This window comes from Pongo abelii, chromosome X (genome assembly GCF_028885655.2).
Source record: "Pongo abelii isolate AG06213 chromosome X, NHGRI_mPonAbe1-v2.0_pri, whole genome shotgun sequence".
NCBI lineage: Eukaryota > Metazoa > Chordata > Mammalia > Primates > Hominidae > Pongo > Pongo abelii.
Window position 1 is genome coordinate 93,635,555 of NC_072008.2, and position 6,784 is coordinate 93,642,338.

Below are 6,784 nucleotides of genomic sequence, written 5' to 3' on the forward strand. Positions count from 1 at the left end.
AATTTAATCTCTAGAAAAACCATTATAATTTTCATTTAATTATATGCAACTTGATCAATGAAAGTTTTTTTTAATATAAATCCTCTTGTTATGACTTGCACGGATCATTCATGACATGATTGGACTTTCTGGTTTGTCCTGACCATCCTTCTTTTTTAAACAACCAGTCATTTTATTCTAGGACAAATTTACCATACAAGATTCTTTCCCGTATAAAATTATTTGTGTTTAATCTTTCTTACCAAAAATACCTCTTTATTTCTGTAACGTTCTTTAAATCCCCCTTATTTCCTAGTTCCTTTTACATTGTTTTATACATAAACTTTAGATAAACTTTGAATTAGGCAAAAATTATTCACCTTTTAAAAGGACACATTTATTTTTTAGAAATAATGTTTTTCTACAATATTTTTATTGAAAAATACCCAATTCATAACATATCCATTATTTAATTTAATATAACTTTAGATTCTAAATTATGATGTGTATCCAGAAGTATTTATCCCATTAAATTTACCTAATTGTTTTGTTTTAATAGTTTTCCTAGATTATTTATAAAAACTATGTTAGTCATCATTTAGAGTTATGAAACCACCACTGAAAAATTATAACTGAGACAGTGAAAGGGATCTGACCTACTGACTCCATCTTGTTTCTAGCTTCCAAGCTATCCTTTTTCATTCCTGAGCCGAGGCTGAACTAACTTTGATGGGAACTAGTTTATAGTTTACCTTTGAAACAAGGATGACAACAGTCCTTTCTCAAAACAAACCCCCTTCCTACCTGGAGACTAAACTGCCTAAAGCCACAATATTAGAAATTATGGTTCAGGATTCATGCAGCTGCAGGCTGCAAGATTCTAAATCTCCTCAAATTGCTACTAAGGATAACATCACTATTGTAAAATTTAAAATCAGTGCTTGAGATATTTTGCAGACTCTGCACACTATGGATCAGCTGGCACCACCCAGACTGATACACTGGCTCATCTAGTCTTGTGGCCCCCACTTCAGACCTAACTCAGCCCAAGAGGACACCTTCTACTCCCTATGATTTCATCTTCAACTCAGCCAATCAAAACTCCCAACTCGCTGGCTCACTTACCACCAAACTGTACTTAAAAACTCTGATCCCTGAATTCTTGAGAAGACTGATTTGAATAATAACAAAACTTCAGCCTTCCACACAGCTGGCTCTGTGTGAATTACACTTTCTTTATTGCAACTCCTCTGTCTTAATAAATCAGCTGTGGCTGGGTAGTGGGCACGGTGAAACTGTTGGGTGGCTGCAGTTATTTCCCTGTCAACTATTTTATAGCCTGTGAATTTTAGGTGTTTACCTAAGTAAGAACCTTAAGATTAACTAAATAATTTAAGATTTAGCAATTTTTATTAAACCAATATTAACATCTTATGTATCAAAAATTACAGAAGCAAAGATTATTCTATTCTGGGCTTGGTTTATAGTTTTGCAACCCTTCTGCCAAATTTTGACACCTTATAGTATTTGACAGGGATAACTATGAAACTGCTTGATCAATAAATTCAAACAAAAATGTATGCTGGAAATTCTTAAAATATTTCTAATACTACTTTACCAATAATTTTAAAGCTAGCTTATTTATTAAAATTTTTACTTAATTCACAAAAATGGGAAAAAGCCTTTGACTGGTCTTTTCTTTTTTTCTGATAAAGTATTTGATTTAAGTGCTTTTATTTTTCTTAAGCCAGTTAATTAGAGTTTTGTATGTTTTTATTAGTGAAACATTATGTACACAGCTCATAGATACATAGACATATTAGGAATGGTGATAGAAGTACATCTTATAGATTCATAAGACTTTTTTTAGAACAAAACAGGTATATTTCTATTAGACTACCAGATACAGAAGAAAGTGTGTTATGGGATGGATAGTATGAATGACAAATAATACAAATATATTTTATTTGAAATAAACAAAAATGCATACACAGCTCAATGAGTAACAAACTGTTTGGAAACAAACTTTTACCTGACTATGTTACTGAGCAGAAATGAAACGTAAGCATGAACACCTTTTATTTTTGACATGTATCTGGAGATAGGTAGGAAGACACTACTTGTTTTTTTAAAAAACTGACCTTCCCCTTAAGGCCTGGTTGTAGAAGTGTAAACAATGTAAATGAATCCACTATTACCAGTTGTCATATCAGATCTATGTCACCTGTGTATTCTGAGATTACACATATACCTGCCAATATACCTGAGAAAGATTACTTTATCACAGTTACAATTGATTTCTTGGCAGGCAGAAGTGAGGAAGAGTAATTTGAAATAAGCTTTACATCCTATTTAGAGGAAATCACTAGTATTTCCTTAAATAACAGGTTACAATAGAAAGACACTGCCTGGAAGTTATCCTTTTCACTTTGGGTCATTTTTAGTTTTTATGACTTACATAGATGTTTAATTCATTTGCTTATAGTACGATCTTGCTATAAAGTACTAAAGCACAAGATACCTAGTATTCCTTCAACATCTGCATTTTTCAAGTTTTATACTCTACATTCACAGTATTTCAGCAGTTCCTGAATGTTTAAAAAAATGGATAAAATGCTTCTAAAAATGCAGATGTCTATAACTACAATGGTACTAAGATGGGAAGGAGACAATGAGAGAAGGGATAAAAGCAAACATGTTCATTTTCAGGGAATGTGGTTCAAGTCTTTGGATTTAAAAACAAGTTCCCCAGAGAAGCTGGCACTTCCTTTGCCCTCCAAAAAGGACCCAAAAAGTCCCAATCCAAACTCTGGAAAGTCACAATTACAAGATTCAATAAATGATGATCAAAGCAGTCAGAGGGAGAAGGATGAATGTGTCCATTTAGCTATAGATTGTAGCATAGCCTCTTTAGGTGTTGGTGAATCAGTAAAAACCAGTGAAGTACCAGAAGTGGTTGGAAGGATAGGGGTAGAAAGTAATGACCATAATACTGTGTCTAAATCAGTAGCAGGGCTTCATGGCTAGGAAACTTTTTTAAACAGTAAAATGTCATTAGGATAGATTTCTCTCTCACCAACATTAAATGTGTCAGAATTAACAACAACAAAAAAATGGTTTACACATAGATATAGCAATAACAGAAAACTACAAGGCAGAGAACACAAAAGAATGAAGATAATGCTATAGGTTCAACAGTATTCCATGAGGCCAGAAAACCAGTTAACTTTGAAAACCCTAACAAAATATCACTCTTGTTTATAAATCACTTATTTATCATATGACTACACATTGAATCTTTGTCTTTTCACATACTGAAGAATCCTACATTCAGCCTTTAAGCATTCTGCGTATTTTTGCCAGTCTTGTAGCTGACTATCTTGTTCTAGTCGATTTTGGTGCAGGTAACTGGAAGCTGCTGGCACAAGGCCTTGAATGTGGTATCTGACAGTGTTTGATAGTTTTCACTAATTGCTGTCTGATACTCATTTTCTGCATTCTCTATGATTTTAATAAACTCCTTGGCAGTTTGGGCTTCATTCAAAACAGTGAATCCTGTACATCTTTATGACTAACCAACTGAACGATGCCAACTTCATAATAGTGAACCTGAATCTTAAGCACTCCAACCACCTGGGCTGTAGGTGGTGTGGTGGTGAACTTCCACTCTGATCTCCAACCACCATTCCAGAAGTTTTTAGGCTGAAACTGGTGGCTTTCAATATGTGCAATAATAGTTTGTTGCTAATTGATAGTTTTAGCATAGACAGTACAGAAAACGTTGGAATAATAGTCTTTCACATAGGCTCTTAAAGCATAGTCACAGGATTCTCTCCAAGACTTCAGACCTCCATCTACTTCTTCTGGCTGGGGGTCACTTGATTCTTTCTATAAGTGATCAAATTTAAAGGAAATTTTGTTTCTTGGATCTCAAAATCTGCTATTACCCAGGTCACTGTGCTGTGTAATTAAGACCTGCTCTTCATATCCTTCTATCTTCACAGGCATGAACTGATCCATGTTATACTGTACAAATGCATGTGCTGCCCCTTCCCTGAGGAGACTGTCATTATTAAGTAGTAGCTGAACATCATTGAATGCTTCATTAAATTCTTCTGGGGGTGCATGGGTGATGAATTTAGCAGCTATGCCTACCTTCTCCTCATCCGACACACAATCATCGAAGTCGGCCATCTTGGGCTGTTCTAAGACTTTTTTTTACACTTTCAAAATGATAACCTGTTTTATTACCCTAGGTAATTGTCAGCTAAATAACTACAAATTTTTGTATTGAAGAAAATAACCCTTAGGTGAAAAATTAGGTGACAAAAATGTACATCTCAAAGTAAAGAGAGAAAAAGTCTGGTGTGCTATATAGGGAAATCAAAACCAGCTTAATTGCCAGTTAAACATAAAATAGAAATCCATCATAAAGGCCTTTTAAATATATACACACACACACACTCACACACAAAGATTCTGTAACTTTTACTTCAGAACTCTAGCCATGAGATATTAATACAAATTTACTGGCTTTCAAAAACAAAATAAAGAGGTTGGGTCCAAACTGTGGTTTTTATCTCAGTAGAAAAGTAACAGCAGATTTAAAGCAGGCAGAAAAAAAATAGAGAAAAAGAGAATTTAGGAACTCTGTAGTTTACAGAGTGACCTTAGGGCTCTTTTTCCTTGATGTTAATGTGCACAAAGACCATAATATTTCTATTTTTCACAAACTTTAGCAAGTAGAAGTGCCATAAAACCAACACAGTACCCAAAAGGAGGTCATTCTCCTTGTTTTCTCCTCATTATTAGATAATTTCTTTTCCACTGTTTCTTTTTCTTAAAAGAAGGAACAGAGTTGTCATCTAGGGTTTTTGTGGACTGGGTTGAAGTGTGTGCTCATTGCCAGTGGGAGGCCACAGTGTGTTACCACTGAGTCATTGGCACCCTCTTATGTGTTTTGTCTCTAAGCATCTCCAGGGAGGCACAAAGCATGTAGTGGCCAGCTCCCATACGCACTTTCTGGATGAGCCTTTTTAAAACTAATTCTGTTGGTGGTTCCCTGTAGGGCCATTGCACATCATGGCGGGCAAACGCACTAGATACTCCCATGAGGCTCCAGGTCACCCAGGGGTATCTTTCAGTTGGGAGGAGTAAAAGGCATTTTCTGTTTGGAGCTGAGGAAACTCAGTCTTTATTTATCTATGAAAACAACAGTTCAGCTCCTCATGTAAATGCACACAGACAAGCCACACTGAAATTAATTTGGGGAGAAAAAGAAATGGACAAAACCCTTTATTGAACTAGAATTAGAATTCTTAAACAACAATTTTCTAGGAGGAAAAAAGATACCCAAGACCACTTGCTGTAGACTGTCCTCACCCACCCCTATACTTTGTAGTTCTCATCTGCCATTACACACGCCAAGCTCAAATCCTTTCACAGTACAACGTACTCTCTGGTACCCCCAGAGTCAAAAAGGTCAGGTAATGCAGTGCAGGAAAGCAGAACTTTAGACCGAAGAAGAATCTGCCCATGACTCTTGAAACTTCACACACACACAGAACAGAACACCCCAAAAGGGGTAAGTGGCACCTTTGTTTTTCAATTCTTTAAATGGGTTTGAGTCATTAGAAGGCTTCTGTAGATTTTTCCTGGTACTGAAGATGGCAAAGGGAGAAGGAGGTATATGGTAGAAGAAAAGTAAATGAAACAACATTTTTTTTTAAGATGGGATGCAAACACAGAAACCAAGTTCATGGTTTTGTTTGTTGTTTTCTTTTTCCCCTCTTTTGCAGCTGTGAGGAATTTTAACCAATTCAGTAAGATCTCGTTACCTATAGTTTGGAGTTCTCATTCGGATTTGACCAAGTTAGGTAGAGTTGGTTAAATCTGATAGAAGAAAGACCAGAATAAACAATAACAAAACAAACAAACAAGAATATGATCACTGAGTGCTCTAATGGTAAGGAGAAATTTAGACCAGTTTGTTGCTAATATTAACTTTAGCCAAGACAAAAACCGAATTCATCTACTTACCTAGGGATGGGTCTCACGCTAAAGACTGCTCTCTAACATCTTAGAAGCAGGAAAAAACTCAAACTAACCTTCCCTGTTTGAAGTGAGCTCAAACTCCATAAATAAGTTATCTGCCTTCCATTGTCATGGAAGCAGGGAAACTTGCCTTTTTTGTTGGAAGCAAGTAAAACTCCAAAAAAAGGAGTTGTACAGCAAAATAAACTTTAGATCTCGACCAAATCTGGGAACATCAGGGATTCTCTGAGGGGTGGGGCAGGGTGGGGGGGCTTCCAGGCCTCAGCAAATTGTCCTATTTGTTTGAGCCATAAAGATAGCACAAGCTGGTTCTGTTACCGGTGGAAGAGATCCAAGTTACTCTGAGTTACCAGTGGTATATCGATGAGGGTCTGCAGCAACTTCAGTCCTTGCCTCCTCAGAAGAAAGAATTAGACTGAGGGACATAAAGCAGGAAAAGGGACCGAGGCAAGTTTCAGAGCAGGAGTGGAAGTTCATTTTAAAAGGCTTTAGAACAGGGAAGAAAGGAAAGGTCACTTGGAAGAGATCCAAGAGGACACCTGAAGATCAAAATAGAGTCAAAAAGGAGCATTTGATCTTGATCCTAGGACTTTATATGCTCACCTCTTTCCCCTGACTCTTTCATTAGGGTGGACTTCCCTCATGCATAGCACCCTCTTTACCCTTGGGAACTGAGCACACGCAGTTTGTCTAAAGAGTTGTACGCATGCTCATCTGAGGCTTTCTTCCCTTTTTCCAGTGGAGTATACCC

At 36.5% G+C, this 6,784-nt stretch overlaps 1 pseudogene; it reads right to left on the bottom strand.

Annotated features, from left to right (window-relative positions):
* Positions 1-3,316: 3,316 nt before the first annotated feature.
* On the bottom strand, positions 3,317-4,180 carry LOC103889072 (F-actin-capping protein subunit alpha-1-like; annotated as a pseudogene).
* Positions 4,181-6,784: the final 2,604 nt, after the last annotated feature.